This window comes from Marmota marmota, unplaced genomic scaffold, assembly GCF_001458135.2.
Source record: "Marmota marmota marmota unplaced genomic scaffold, marMar, whole genome shotgun sequence".
In the NCBI taxonomy this organism is placed as follows: domain Eukaryota; kingdom Metazoa; phylum Chordata; class Mammalia; order Rodentia; family Sciuridae; genus Marmota; species Marmota marmota.
Genome location: NW_026000101.1, coordinates 28663 through 44647, shown reverse-complemented (window position 1 = coordinate 44647; position 15985 = coordinate 28663). Strand labels below are relative to the sequence as shown.

At 49.3% G+C, this 15985-nt stretch overlaps 1 long non-coding RNA gene across 2 annotated transcripts; it reads right to left on the bottom strand.

The window, feature by feature from the left end:
* Positions 1-1202: 1202 nt before the first annotated feature.
* On the bottom strand, positions 1203-14901 carry LOC107147879. 2 transcript variants are annotated; one of them, XR_007340628.1, is made up of 4 exons: positions 13718-14901; positions 5468-9685; positions 4125-4280; positions 1203-3782 (listed from the first exon to the last, which is right to left on the bottom strand). It is a non-coding gene; the product is annotated as an uncharacterized LOC107147879 (long non-coding RNA). The 2 variants fall into 2 exon arrangements; XR_007340627.1 differs by lacking the exon at positions 13718-14901 and having other exon boundaries at positions 5468-12690.
* Between the last annotated feature and the right edge of the window lie 1084 nt (positions 14902-15985).

Below are 15985 nucleotides of genomic sequence, written 5' to 3'. Positions count from 1 at the left end.
TGGCAGCCTCTGCGTTTGGTGTCAGAACTGAGTAATAAGTGACAGATTAAATGACTGGTGCCAGCATGCGCCCTTCCTCCGGCCCCAGTACACTCAGAAGTCACCCAGGGTGGTGAGATTTCAATACCAGAACTTTCAAAAAGAATAGTGAAACTTTTCTTCTCTCCATTTTCCCACAAGTCTCAACTTGATACTGAAATTCTTCTTCTCAGTCTCTAATGTAATCGAAAAATATATTTTTTATTAAGCAAAAATCCAAAGTCAAGTCTATTTTTAGAATGTGAGATTACAGAGGAGCATTTCCACCCCCCCCCCGCCACCCCCCAAGGGCTCTTAGATAAGAGTAAGAACTGAAAAGGGTTTTATTTGTGACATTCCCCTTGGGGTTTGGAAGGTAGTTCAAGGACTAGGACTCCTGGGAACCGAGAGCACTAAATCCTTTGAGAGAATAAACCAAATTTCTATCTCAAACAACATGGATGAGACGTGATTCAATACCCATAATGAGTCCAATCTTCTTAGGAGGGAAACAAACAGAAAAATTCATCCCAGAACATTTTTTTATAACGGTCATAGCTGTAATGGTTATGGTGGCCAATTTTATGTGTCACCTTGACTGTATCATGTGATATGCAGATAGCAGGTGAAACGTTTCCAGGCACGTCTAGAGGGAGTGGTATTGAATGTGTAAACTAACTTGAGTCGCTCTCCCCGGCACCGGTGGACATCATCCAACCTGGGGTGGGCGAGTGGAATCCAAGGTAGGGGAGGGGACAGTTCTACCTCTGTGCCTCTACCACTGAGTGAACCAGGCCACCTCTCCTCTGCCCTATGGTACTGTGGATTTTCAGTCCTTCAGACATGATTTGATTCCATACCTGTGTCTCTGTCTATAAAGAAAAAACAAAAGTTGACAAATCCTTTGGCTCAGTGGGGATGTGGGAACCCCACAGGAGGCCTGTGAGCTTCTTCAGTGGAAGCCAACTCCACCCTGTGGGTTAGGGGATCCCTGAGACCACCTTGCCCAAATCTAGGCAAGAATCATTTTTAGGGGAGAAAGCAGATAGAAACAATTCTAAGTGTGAACTCTGTGCCAGACACTGTACTAAGTACATTCTCCTGGAGAACCTGCCTGGGATGAGATCCCAGCTTGGCCCCTTGTTAGCTGTGTGGCCTTGGAAGAGTTACATAGCTTCTCTGAATGTCAGTATTCATGCCTGTAAATGGGATCATGATGCCTACCAGGATTTTTTTTTTTTTTTAAGGAGTCGTTGACTCATTGAATTCTAAGTTTTAGGCATAAATGCTTGATATCTTATGTTAGTTTTCTGTTGTAATAATTTATATATTTCATGCAAAATCCAGGACAGCCATGACATTTGTGGCAGATGACACCTCTGCTGGCTCTGGGCTTCAGAGCTAGTTTGATTTTTTTTTTTTTTTCCCTCTCAAGGGGAGAGATAAATACTTGAGTTCTAAGTAAGAGGATTTCGGAGCTGTAAATCGTATCAGTCTGATTTATAAAGTATAAAGTGGGTAGTCCCTTTCGTCACAGAATTTTAAGGCTTATAAGACTCTCAGAATTCTAGACTCCGAACAAAGATTTTCCCCTCTTGATAAAGTGCACCTATGGGCTGTATAACTTAATGGTGGTGAGTTAAAATGTATCTTTGACCACAAATTCAGCAACAGCGATTTCAAAGTAGATAAAGACAGAGCTGTCTGCCTTAGCTTGTTTGGGAGATGTTCTCATGTTTTTATGTATATTTGATAGAAGAGGCTTTTTCTCTATGAGATTTGAAAGCCTCATAACATTGTCGCAGCCCACAGGTGAGTGTGTAGTGTCTTTCACCTCAGAGCTCACCGGCTTTACGAGGCCTTGAAGGCTGTGATCAGACCTGAGCAGAGTTCTTTCCTCTTTATTAAGCGCACAGACGGGCAGTGTCATTTGATGGGGGTCAATTAAAATGTATTTGTACTCTGTTCTTACTCCAAACAGGGCCACATACATAGTGCCTGGCTGCACTTTGAATCCCTGACTACTTCATTTCCTGATTTTGGGGAGTCTTACAGCTTCCTTGGACTGGTCCAGGGGTCCGAGAATGGCGGCTAGAGACCTGTGCTTTGGCTGTCAGACTGAAGGGGGACGCCATCTGGATGTATAAGTAGGTCCATCTCCACTGGCCTCCAACAGAGGGCCAACCTCTTCAAAATCTTCACTGGGATTTCTGGAAAGTTCCAGAAAGGCTTAAGAGACCACGCAGAAACGCTCTCTCCCTCACTCCCACTGGACAGATAGAACACAAGGCCAAAGAAGGAGAGGATTTGCCCAAGGTCGCACGGGTGTTCCTGGCTGAGCAGTGACACAGGCCTCGTATAGCTGTGTCTCGAGTACAGACTGCTGCTTTCTAGTCTTCTGTGCCGCAGAAGTGGCTCGGAGACTAAACTCTGGCCAGTGACAGATAAGCAGAGGTGACCCATGTGCTTCTGGAAACATTTCTCATCCTTCTTCCTTCTGCCGGCTAGAATGTAAGGGGTGATGTGTTGGCATAATAATAACCACCGACCTCCGTGGCTGAGACGGGGCCTGTTGACTGCTCTGGGTCTCGGCTGTTCTGTGGATTGGTGGGCGTGGCCACATGGAGGGCATTGGCTGGCTCCTGGAGCAGATGTAGTGTCCATGGCTAGATCACCTGGGATGGCCTGCTTGGGCTTCACCTGGGTCTTGCCTCCCAGAAGACCAGGAAACAGGGACAAGTGGCCTCTGCTTGGGTCATGTGGGCTACTATTCCATTCACCAAAGTCACCTGGCTGGGCCCAGAGACAGAATAGGGCAGAAGGACACTTCACTGTCATATGACAAGGTATGGGACAGGTTGGGATGAGACTTTGGGCCTTTGATGGATCCAATCTATTACAGGTGGTGACTGGAGAGTGAACAGGGGATGGAAGACACAAACAAGAGAGATGGGGAAGAGGTTCTCACTGTCTCCAACCCCAGGGCACCAGAGGTCTCCAAGGGCAGTTTCTAGTCTCTAACGCTCCCTGGGCAACTTCCCCGGGGCCATCTTGACTTGGGGACTGCCCGTGGCACAGGAAGCAAAGCCTGGGGGTCTGGGTGCCAGGTGTTTGTATATGACTTGCTCTTCTGCTGGGGAATCTTTGCTTCTGAGTCATTGTGAAAACATTCACAAGCTTCACGCCATGGTTGGGAAGGATCTATTTTGGAGACGAGAAGCCTGTTCCCCGAGGCCCTGCGTTCTCAACATGAGAACACTTCGGCTGTGGTCTGAGAACTCAACTACGAAGCCAGGAACCTGCATAGGAGCCCTGCCTCTGCCAGATCATAAAAAAAATAATCACAACATCAGCAACATGAGTCTGTCCCGGGCAGTCTCTAAGCAAGAGAAAAAGCTTAAAAAAAAATGTTTTAAAGAATATGTTTCCTTCCTGTCTTCATGGATCTGAGAGTTCCTAATAATACCTATTTTTAAAAAAGATAGATTTTTTTGATGACCATAAATTTAATGATTCTCTTTATTTTTGTTGTACACATTGAAAGTCTTTTGCCATTCTTTTTTTTGGGGGGGGGCGACTTTCAATAATGTCAAGTATGTATGTAAGTCATAAAATGATGGTTAGTGTGAAAATTAAAGCAAAACATTGTGTGAAAATTAATGATGATTTTAAATTTCATGATTGTAAGGGTAACCAGGTTTTCCTGAACAGCCTCAGCTGGATTTGACAGTGTTGGGATCCACAGTTGCTTGGCCCCTTTCCTTCTGTAGTAGACATAAAAGAAATTCTGGCAATTTTCTGGAATCTTAAATGTAAATACATTGTTTGCTTACTTGGCTTAAACACAAGCAGAATCAGGTCCAACCCCTCATAGGGTCAATGTCAAAGGCATTAAAACACCCATTTTTGAGTGGCTACACTCTGGGGGCCCGAGATGGGTGTTTCTGATCGATCCTTTAGAATATGCCAAATGTGACTGTCATCAAATTCCAGTATGTGAGAGGAGGGGTATGGAAGGTAGAGAGTTTATCCAACTGCTTCCCCCACCATGCAATTCTGAGAAAAGCTGAAGCCTGCGGGGGAGGGAAAAAGAGAGACAGACTTACCTATGCAAGTCTTGGGGCCACTGGGAACACTGGATCTTCATCTTGGTTCTCTGCATATTGCGTGGGATCATCTCATTCCACCATATACAGCTCTTGACCCTTTAAATGGTGACTTGCCTGTTCCTAGTTGCACTAGTTCAACACGTATTTCTGTATCTGCTTTCAGAAGAGAGAAAAAGTTGTTCTAGAACACTGCCCCCGGGGGGCCATTGCTGTTTCATTTCCTCATCACTGAAGTAGAGCCCAGCCTGACTTCCATAAGTTTGACAAATGAATCCAGAGCCTGTCTCAATCTGTCTTCATCTTATTTTATTTTATTTTTTTTTGGTACCAGGAATTGAATCCAGGGGTGCTTTACCACTGAGCCACATCCCCAGCTCTTTTTATTTTGAGACACGGTCTCACTAAGTTGCTCAGGGCCTCGCTAAATTGCTGAGGCTGGCTTTGAACTTTCGATCCTCCTGCCCCAGCCTCCCCAGCTGTGGGATTACAGGCATGCGCCGCCACACCCGGCCGTCTCTGTCTATTATCCTCTTCCTCCCTGGCATATGCTGAAGTATGTGGAAGAGATGGCTTCTTCCTCCTGGTGTGTGGTTTGTGATTTTGAATTCAGGGAGCTGGTGCTGGCAGCTGTGAGATGGAAGGGCCCCGAGGGAGGGCTGGGTGGATCCCAGAGGGAGCAGCCCGGGGACTCTGATCCTGCCAGTGTGAGTCACGTGGATAACAGTGCCTGGGGACAAAATGACAATTTCTAGCAGAGATGGTGTTGTGCTCCTTTGGTGAACGCCTTGGCTTGTATCTGGCTTCTTTAGAGAAGCAGAGGTCCCTAACCTCCTGCTGACCCAGGTTCGGGGGTACCCTGGTGCCAACGTTCATTGCCACTTCTATCTTGTGTTTTTCCAAATAAGATGGAGGTGACTACCTCAGCCCCCAAGCATGGAAGGCCTCCAAGGTGCTGGTTTTAGAGTGAGTGGTCAGAGATCCTGAAACCCCTTGGTTTTCTTTTCTTTGATACTGGGGACTGAACCTGTGGGCACTTTACCACGGAGCTACATCCCCAGCCCTTTTTATTTTGAGACAGGGTCTCACTTAGTTGTTCAGGGCCTTGCAAAGTTGCTGAGGCTGGCCTCAGACTCGGGATCCTCCTGCCTTGGACTCCCTGGGATTACAAACTTGAGATTACAGATCACTGGGATTCCAGGTGTGCACCACCACGCCTCATGGTGTTCTTATTGGATCTCTTAGAGTCCTTTCCCTTCTCTGAGGCTGAGGCTTAAATCCATGTGGGTATCACCGGGGCATCAGGGAAAGTCTGAACAGGCTCAGCTTAGCTCCGATCTTACCAGTTGCACGCGTTGAGGACGTTGAGGATGTGTGGCAGACTGCATCCCCCCACCTTGGTAAGCCTGCTCTGTGCTTGGAGACCTGTGGTTCTTGGACTCCCAGGGAAACGGTCAGGGGAGGGAGGGAGCGTAATTCCCCATGTCCCCATGGGCTCAGCGTCGGGCTGACCTTTGCAATACTTTTGTTTGTTCTCTTGCAGGTGAATCTATTTTTCATCTCTCAGGTCGTTGACCCTAGTTTGAACTCCCAGATTCCGAAAGTTCAGAGTTATTCAGCACACACTAGCGCAGAGGGTTTGGTAGCAAACTCATTTTTTCCAGGTTCACAAGAGACCGATGTACAAATGAAATGCTGTGGGGTTGGTTACAGCATCTCCATCATAACATGCCCATTTGGGCTGGGCTTGTGGCTCCCTGGTAGAGCAGTTGCCTGGCATGTATGAGGCACTGGGTTCGATCCTCAGCACCGCATATAAATAAATAAATAATAAAGGTTCATCACAACTCAAAAACTAAATAAAAAAAATCCCATCTGCCTATTTTCGGAGAAAGGGAAAGGTCCTGTGATCTCATGGTGGGGTGAGTGTGAGGGTGGGTAGGTGGGGAGGAACCCCCCCACAGACCGCCCAGGTTTTCTACCCACGGCAGGGCCTCTTCTGAATCCCTCTGCAGAGAGAGCAGGGAAGCCCTGAGACGAGAGAGTGGCAGAGGATGGAGCCCATTTGCTCCCCACAGTTGAGCAGTGTCTGCTCAGTTATATAAGGAATTGGGGGTGCAGGGGCTCTGCCCCGCAGTTGCTTCAAGGCCACACCAATGCCGAGTTGCTGGGAAACAAGTTTAGCACCTCCATCTGCAGCTTCCCTGCGCCCAGGGTGTGGGTCATCATTGGGCTACTTGACACCCTGCCTGGCCATACCTCCCTCTACTGCCCACCGGCCACCCCTGCCCCAGAGCCCCTCCTCGAGGGCTAATTTTCACACTCAATGGCTTTGAATTCCCCTCTTTTTTTGGTATTTTCTTCAAAAAGTCTGTTGGGGCCAACTTACCAGGGGGAAGGGGGCAGCGGCCTGAGGCCATGGAACACCCCAAAGCCCAGGGCCTGAAATCAGAACTTCTTTTGCATGAATTCAATCCCAGGCAGGAAGGAGCCTGCAGCTTATCTGGGCAAGATCGTCTGCTCTCTCTCTCTCTCTGTCCCCAGGAGTGTGGAAGTGAAGTCACCCCTGGCCCTCCACTGAAGGCCCAGGGCCACTCAGGAGGGTGAAGATAAGTGACTACTGTGAGGCATGTGCTGAGGGACAGGCGTCCTATCCACATCGTCCCATTTAAACCTCGCAGTGGGCAGCAGGGAAGGGATCACCACCGCCCTGTTTTGCAGGGGTGACTCAGGGATGGTAAAGGACATGGGGGACCAGAGAGAATGAATAATCCTTTTGCAACCCCCATCTTAAAAAATATGTGCTGGGGAGGGTATGTGCCAATTCCTGTGTGTCTGTATCTCAGGAAAACCCCTTGTTTGCTCTGACCTTCTGTTCTGTAAAATAAAGTTCTTGGTGAGTTTATTTTGGTGTAAAATAGACTTGAGCTCAAGAATGACATATTCAGGGGTCCCTTCTTAGTACCTAGGTGAGTTCTCCCTCTCTCCAGATCAGGCCACCTGACTTTCTGGAGGGTTTGTTGTCCATCCCAATGGCCCCATAACAACTCTGGGACTCTGGGTAACACGGCAGAGATAGGACCTGGCGGCTGCTCTGGAACACGGGGTGTTTGTAAAGGGGCCTCTGTGCCTCTCGTAGCGTTTGAGCTTTTCAAAACTCTGTGCATTGTAGGTAACTGAGCGCCCTGAAAATGGTTTTTGCCCACAGATATGCAAATGAAGTTTTCGGGTGGAAATGCCAATGACTTAGGACACCCCCTGGGGACAAGCCCGTTTAGCATCTGTTTGTGAATTCTCTTTGGCTTTCTTGTTTGTGTACGCTGTGGATAGTTCTTTGAATTCTTCTCTGAATTATTGTGATATCTTACACGTTCCCTCACAACTTAATGAGCTAAGTAAAATTGACTTTGATGAGGGTCATAGTTACTCTTCTAGCAATTATCCTTTATAGTCTGTAGTTAATGCTAGCACAGATCCGCTCAGATCCGCTCCATCTGGTGGGTGTGTTGCCATAAGGGGGTTTAGGAGGTCTCTCCAGAGCCAGAGGAGAACTCCTCTTGGACCTTCCAGATGCTTGACTTGTCACAGAAAATAATTTAAGGAGACATCAGCTATGAAGAGCAGGCAAGAGATTTATTACAAAGGGGAAAGTACTAACTCGAGAATGGGAATGTGGGTGACCTCAGAGAAAGAGAGTCACTCCATCCCAATCTGGGGTTCTAATATTTATAAAGTAGCTGGGGGGGGGGCTGAACTAAAGTCGGTCAGGGCAGGGTGACACAGTGTCGCCCCAGTTTTCCTTGTGGTTACCCACTGTTCTCGAATGTTCTATTCATGCTACTTTCTGCATCTTGAGTTTCATTAGCACCTCAAATCCCCACCTGAGGGTGGCATCTTACTATTACAACGAAGCAAGGATAACTTTGGGTCACCTGTCTTTCATACATCTGCTCCCTAAGGAGCCCAAGGAGTGGTGCCTCCAGGTGCCCCCTGGTCATCTCGCAGGTTTTGGTGCTAGTTGTGGGCAGCACCACAGGGGCAAGGATGTGGCTGGGGTTGCTTGTTCTGCCTTTCAGTGATTCATGGACATTTTTCTTTTGAGCCTCGGTGTTTTCTCTGTGTCCCTAGATTCCTGTATCAGGTGGACCGACACTGCTCCATTCTTTAGCCTGGAGTCTGCTTTGCTGGACCAAACTGCTTCCCACCCTGTCCTCTCCCTGGTGAGCTCCGCAAGCTTCTGCTCCTCTGAGGGGTGCCCTCACTCTGGGCCCCTGAGGTTCTCTCTGCATTTCCTGGAAGGAACCATTCTGCCAGCTCCCTCCTTCTAAGAGATCCCAGAAGCTCTGCTGGCCTCCTACGGACCTCTGTGCTCACGTCTGACCCGGCGTGACTAGGGGATAGAACTTCCTACCGTGGGGCAGGGGTGAGGCTTCAGTCATGTGACCGGTGTTCAGGGAACCGATCCACAGTCAATCCAGGTACCCACCGAGATGGTCACTCAAGGGGCCAGTGCTTGTTCCTGCTCCCTGCTGATCCACGAGAGCTGAGCCCTCTGGTCACACCCCCACGTGGCCCTCACCAAGGCTGGTGGGACTCTCCCAGCTGACCACCAAGTCCAGGCCTCAGGAGCCAACCAGAGCACTATGCCAGCAGTCCTTGCCTGTCCTAGCAGGTGGTGGACTCTCTGAGGTTCTAGTCTTTTCTGGGATGGTGTTCCCCAGGAATCTCCTCACCGGCACTTCACTGTTTACAAAATGTGTTAGCGTCCATTCTGAGCTGAGCCCTGAGATGGCTCACTGAGCGAGGCAGGAGAGGCTCCCTTGTCCTCCATGGTCGCACAGGGATGAGCATGTCCGAGGCGGCAGGACGTGGCTTGCCCGAGAGGTGGGTGTGGCAGGGAAAGGACCCATGCTGGGACATGGGGGTGCCGGGCACCTCTTGCTCCACACTTCACTTTGGCCCTAGACTCTCAGCTACCCCCACCTTGGCTGGGTGAGAACTGAGTGCCTTTAATCAGAGAAGTTTGTGTCGGAGGGTAGAGGAATCTGCTTCCCGCTCCTTTCTGCCCTGGGCCTCCTAGTCTCCCCCTGGCAGTATCAGTTAGAATACATTTAACTGCAGGTCCCAGAAACCTGATTCATGGCGGATTAAAAGGAGTGATTTATTTATCTTATATTAGAAGGAGTCTGGAGAGAGAGAGCTCAACCTCAGAGCCAGAGATTGAGTGATTCTGTAGCCCTGGCCCAAGAAGGGTGCTGCTAAACACAGGTGGCCATTTAAATTTAAATGTAGATGATTCAAAATGAAAATGAAAAATAATCCAGTTCCCAGGTGCAGTGACTACCGCAGTGGCCCAGTGCAGATGTGGAATTTTCCATCCTGGTGGAACGTTCTAGCAGAAAAGCAGCCACAGGTGTGGTGTGTGTGTTCAAAGAGAGAAGGAAGGGAAAGAGAATGGCGGTAGCCGTGCTTGTTCCTTTATCAAGAAACTCTTCCACGTTTCCTTTAGGACTTCTGCCAGGGTCTGATCAGCCTCACCCATGTCACGGGGTCCACTCTAGCTGCAAGGGAAACTGGGAAACTGAGAAGGTCGCTAACCAGGCAGAAGGGGGCGGGAGACTGCAGTGGGGACAGGCCTCTGTTTGCCTGGTGGCCTTCACTCTGAGCTCCTGTCTCTATTGATTTGTTTCTTGGTCCTTGGGCTTCCCTGTGTGTGCAGTGCGATTCTGCCCCACCCTCCCAGGTGACTTTCCTTCAGTTTTATTAAACAAAAACCACACAAAAATAAGCAAAGTGAAAATAAAAGTGCTCACACAAGGTGTTCCTGTGCAGCACAATTTCCTGGAGCCTCGGCGATGGACAGGAGCTTCGATCCTATTGACACAAATTCTTCCTACATGCTAACATGGGTCTGCACCACTCTGCAGGGGGCTCTGCCATCTTGTTTTTCCTCTCCCTGCCTCCACTACCCATTATTAGTCCTCCCTAAAGCCTCTCCTCAAGTGGAGTCATTTAGGCTGAATCGTATAAGTCACTAGGCGCGGGGCCTCCCTCTGCATGCCTCCACACTTCGTGAAGTGACGGGGCGGTCTCCTCCAGCACCCTGCCCTCCTCTCCTTAGTGAAGAGAGTCTGGGAAAGGCTGGGAAATGGTTTCTCTCTCCCTGCCACGCTGCCAGACAAGAGAGCACTGCACAGATTTTTCTCCCCTCGGATACAAACGACATTGGCTATCTTTGAAGGCAGAAACGACCACAGCTCATTTTGATTTTAGACATTTTTCCTTCTGTAGCATTCCTATATAGCATTTGTATTGTTGAAGACTGAAAAAATAATTCATGGCACTTTGTGGTGAGAACGGGGGGTTAATAGATTTTCAAAGGAATGGAACACAGTGTTTTTGATTCCGGAGACAGAGTGGGCCAGGGGTCAGGCGTGTTTGCTAGTCTGAGTTGCTGGGAGACCTTGGGCAAGTGCACTGAGCCTCTTTGGACCTCCAGTTTACCATCTGCCCAGGGAGAGGGCTGGATAGGGGGCCACAGACCACGGCCTGCTGGGTATGGCCCCCGAACTATGAGTATTTTCTGCATTCTTAAAGGGTTCAATAAAAGGTCAGGTGTTTTCTCTAGCATGTAGGATCTAGAGAGAAATAAGGAATAAAAAAGGGGATCTCATGAAAATGGGGGGAGGACAGTAGGGACTGAGAGGATGAAGAAAGAGTGAGGGAAAGAAGGGACAGCAGCAGGAATCTGACAAGCTACTCTATGTGCATGTATGAATATATGACAATGAACCCCACTTCTATGTGCAATTATAATGCACCAATTAAAAATAAATAAGTGGAAGGAAGACCAGTAATGTAGAAGAAGGGGGTCGGGGGAGGGAGGAGGGGAGGAAGGTGAGGACTGGGGAATGAGCTTGATCAAATTATGTCATATGCATTTATGAACCAGTCACAATGAGCCCCAGTAATGCACCAATAAAAAAAGCATGTATCATATCCCACGAGGGAAAAAAAAGTGAACGAAGAAAAATATTCGACAGAAGCTGGATGTGACCCACCAAACCCAACACAGTCCCTCTTTGGCCCTTTGGAGAATCTGCCTGTCAGAGCTAGCCAGTGTTGGAGGGTTCTCCACATCTCAGGGGCTGCAGGTCTGGGTCCTGGTGGCCTGGATGATTCAGGGTGTGCTGTTTAATCCGGGGTCTTGTGGGGCCCACATAAGAACAGTGATTACCCTCATTTTTGGGGTCTCTCCATTCCTGTATTGGAAGCAGGAGGGAGTGTGAATGACCAGGGGCTGGAGCCGGAAGCTAAGGCACGGTGACTTTACCGTAAACCTGCTGACGCCATGCGTGGAGCGGGCACCACGTCAGATCCTGGAAACTGTGGGGCAGAGCCTCGCTGGCTTCCCGGCTGCAGTCAGGCCTGCCCCTCTGCAGCTCCCACAGCGAGCAGCTTCCAGCACACCGTGGGCAAGGGCAGCTGAGCTGTGGTCAGCCTGGGTGCCAGGGAGGGGCGTGGGCAACCGAGTCACGTTTGCTTCTCCATGAGAACACTGCCACCCTGGCTGGGTGTGGGGTCAGCCCTTTCTGCCTATTGCCCTGTGATGTGGTAGTTCAGTGCCTCCCCTGGGCCGGGAGGCCAACCCTTCAGAACAGGACTTTGGAGGCCCTAGCCTCTCTTCCACTCCTTCCCAATGTGACCTCAGGCAAGTCACTTCCCTTCTCCAAAACTCGGTTTTCTCCACAGTGAAATGGTGCTAGGGAGTCCTGATCTACAGACCCTCTTGGGATGCTGGGAAGGCAAAGGAAGTACCAGTTGAATATTCCTCATCCAAAATGCTTGTGATCAGAAGCGTTTCAGATTTCTGAGATTTTAAAATTTTGGAATACTTAGGTAGATTTTTACCAGTTGAGTGATCCCTAATCCGAAAATCCGAAATGCTCCAAAATCCAAAACTTTGAAGGGAATGTTGGTATTAAAAAAATTCAATTTTGGAGCGTTTCATATTTTAGATTTTTTTATTCCCATACAATAGGGAATAGTCTAGAAAAAGTCCTGGAAGAGCTTGACGTTTCCAGGGGAGCTACTTTTTGAAAACTGCCTTTTCTGGAACACTCCCTATGTTCTGGACCTTGGGTAAACTCTTCACGGTTCGTTCACTTAACCCCCCAGCAACCTCCAGGCTGGCCTAGTTATCCCTGTCTATGAGGAAACTCAGGGTCACGTGCCTTTGGCCAGTAGCAGAGGCCTGGGTGGTGCACAGGCTCTTGCTCCTGACCACTTTTCAAGATCTGGAAGGACAGGGTGCTTCCGGGGCTCTGCCTGACATGGGAACCCATGCTCTTGCCACTGTTGTCAATGGCCCCACCAGGGGGTGTCAAGATGAGGGTGGGGAGGGAAGGGGGGTGTCCTGGTTCTCAAATCCCCTGGGATTTCATGTAGCCCATTGGAAACCAGGGAGCAGCCTGGTGGGAACTTCAGGCAGGTTTGATGGTCAAGAAAGAGGGTATTCCCAGAATTTCCATCATTAGGAAACTGGTGCATGAAGGCTGCAAAGAGCAGCCGGCGGGGGGGGGGGGGTNCTTTGCCTGACAGCACTCCCTCCTTACTTCTCAGCGGACAATCCCCAGCCTCAGCTTCTGGGGAAGTCCAGGTTAACCCCAGGCAGGAGAAAAATCAGTTCCCAGAGATGCGGGTGCTACTCCTGGGCACTGGCTCTGCTGGCTCCTGCCTTATAGAGCTGAACCCTGGCCAGCATCCTGTGTGACCTGGGCGTGCTTCCCCAGGAGGTAGACGGTCCCCCTAGCTGACTAACGTGATTCCGTGCTCCCTCTCCATCGCAGGGCTTCCCAGGTGCAAGGGGAGTTCCTGGGTCTGTCCCAGCTCTGCCTTTAACCTTGCCATGACCTTGGCTCTATGGCTTCCCCTTTCTGGACCTCAGGTCCCCCACCTGTTCATGGAGAGCTTCTAAGGGACAACCTGAGCCCTAAGGCCTTAACTTGGTTTTTGAAATTTTGATCTGTGGAAAGATTTTTTTTTTTTTTTAAAGACACAAAAACTCCTCAAACAAAACAACTCTCTCAAGCCTTTCAGGGGTGATTTTCTTATTATAGTGTCATCTGTGCCCAAGGATAGTTCCTTATTCTTCTCTCTTCCACTCAAGAAATGGGGAAGGTCCGTTTGGCTTTGGAGTCACAACTCTGAACCAAGATGTGTCTTCCTACCATGGTCACGAGCTGAGCTCTTCAGAGTACATCAGAGCGAGGACACATTTTCCACTCAGGGGACCGTATCTATTTCGGTGACCAGTCCTGTCCCTCTCCCTCTCACAAATTCTCAATTCTCAGACAATTTCAAAAGCTCATTTTAGGAGAAAGCCCATTAACCAGCTGACAGCAGAGCTTTCTTTTAGAATCAGCTTTTCATAGTAGCCCAAGGGAAAAGGGGGCTGCTTTTGCTTTTCCAAATATACTTTCCTTTTTCGTTTGGTTATTTCTCCCAATCCCTCCCTCCACCCATCACTCTCCCAGCCTCACTTCTGCGCTAACCAGAAGCATGTGTCTAAGGTGGTACATGGGATGTCAAACCTGGAGCAGTGTCTTCCCCAGCTGCAAGGAGAACTGCAAGACTTGAGCTTCTCTTTGGTTCTACTCTTGAGCTCTTCTTTGACTCCATTCTTGGCCACTTTGTCCCTCTGGGCTGTACAGTATGACCCAGCAGCATGAGGGTCCCCCTCTCTGAAGTGCCAGCAATGACTATGCCCACCTGGAGGTTTGCAGAGAGGCCTGAGGTCTGCTTTTGGTCCTTGGGACGCTTCCCCTCGAGGCAAGTAGATTTGGTTGAAAAAAAGTGCAGAATTGACCAAGAATGATCCACTGAGGCTCTGCCTGTTCTGCCTGCCAAATCAGGGGCCCTGGCTCTTCCTGGTTTGTGCTAACTGCCTGAGGCTTTGCAGATCAAAAAAAAATTTAGCTATTTGGTCCCTAGGAGGCCACCAGAGAGTCTGGTAAAGTCTCACTTTCATGTGTCCCTGCTTGCTCAAGAACACTCAGCCTAATAGTTTCCTCTTCCTGTGGAACGCATGTCCCCTGAACCCTGCAGCTTCACAGAACAATGCACGTTTATTGTTGAACCCAGGTTCCAGGGACCAGGAATTGAGAGCAGAGTAGCTGGGGGGAGGGGTCCAGAAGGGCCCCTATGGCTCAGCAGAGGAGACAGTCATTAACGAACAGGACAGTGATGACTTGTCTTATCACCTTTGGAAAGAAAATTGATCATGAAAAATTCTTAGAATATGGATTTTGAAAGCAACGAGGCAGAGAGAATAATGTGAAATGGGTGGACTTGATCTGTCCTAGGACACTGGACATTTCCAATGTAGTGGACCTTCTGTGTGTCCCCTCCCTATTGCAGGGGCAGAGGCATCGTCTCCTCGCTCAAGGCCATAATCCCTGGGTGAGGGCTTCCCTGCTCCCGGTCACCCCTGAACCCTCACACTGCACGTGGGCTGTTCTTTTTTTTTTTTTTTTTTTAACAATTTGCTTTTTTTTTCACTGATGATGCTATTTCACATGTGGGTGTCCTTGTTCATGTGTTTTTCATGCTTTCTAGTATTTCACTGGGTGGGAGCGCCATTCTCTTGTGAATGGGTGGTTGGATGCTGCTGCTGGGTCTCTGGAAGAGCAGTCTTTATTCTGAGTTAGCCATGGAGCAGGTGCTATTCAGCAGCACGCCCTCAGCCTCTGGGTGTCAGTTTCCTCATCTGTAGAGATGGTACCCGCATGATAAAGCAAGTCATCCTCACCCACTGCTCACCTGGAAGCAGCCTCCCCTGGTGGGTGGCTCAGCCCCAACCCACCCTCTTTCCTTCCACTAGGCAGTCCTGCTTGTCTGGGTCTCCCCATGGACTGTGGCAGAGCCCAGATGACATCTCCAGTGGAAGGTGTGGCCAAAACTGCTCTTGGTACCAGAAGACTTGGCCTCAGCCCCACTTCTCCTCCATTCTACCTGTGTGATCTTCTTCATGTCCCTTAACCTCTCTGAGCCTCAGTTTCCATTGTCCACTGCTAATTCAGTGTCAACGCTGCAACCAAAGAGAGCTAGAAGCATAATCAGATTCTGGGGATTTCTGACTGGTTGTTCACACCACTCTTCCCACCTCCTCCCTGTCCCTGTCAGCAATGCTCAGAGGCTTCATGGAAGGAGAGGACAGGGTAGAGGTGCTAGAGAACTGGCACGGAATCTGCGGGGAGACCCTGGGGGGCAAGGACATACGGATTTACGATATGGAGGGAATGTGAGCCAGAGGCAGAGGGGACGGGAGGCTCTTCAGGGGCAGGTGTGAGTCCTGCTTTTTCTTCTCAGGATGGAGAATTTTGGGTTATGATTGCAGGTGAAGCCAAAAGCACGCAGTGGGAGGTGGTTATAGGCTGAACTGTGTCTCCCTTTGTATGTGGAAGTCCTGACCTCCAGAATCTCAGAGTGTGGCTACATTTGGTGACAGGCTCTTTAAAAAGATAATTGAAGTCAGTGAGTTTCCCTAGTCCATTATGACAGCTGTCCCTACAGGAGGAGGTGAGACCCAGAGAGGTTCAGGGGGAAGGCAGGCTGTGAGGACACACGGAGATGGCCTCAGAAGGAACCAACCCTACTGGCACCTTGATCTCAGATGTCCAGCCTCCAGAATGGAGAGAGAATGCATTTCTGATGTTTAAATCACCTGGCCTGTCGTGCTTGGTTATGGAAAGCCCCAGCAAACCAATGTGGAGTGTAGACTTAAAGGAAGAGATAAGCTGTCATTCTTTGTACGGGCCATGATCATCTTAGAAAACCGAGTGAGCTGGGTATGGTGGTGC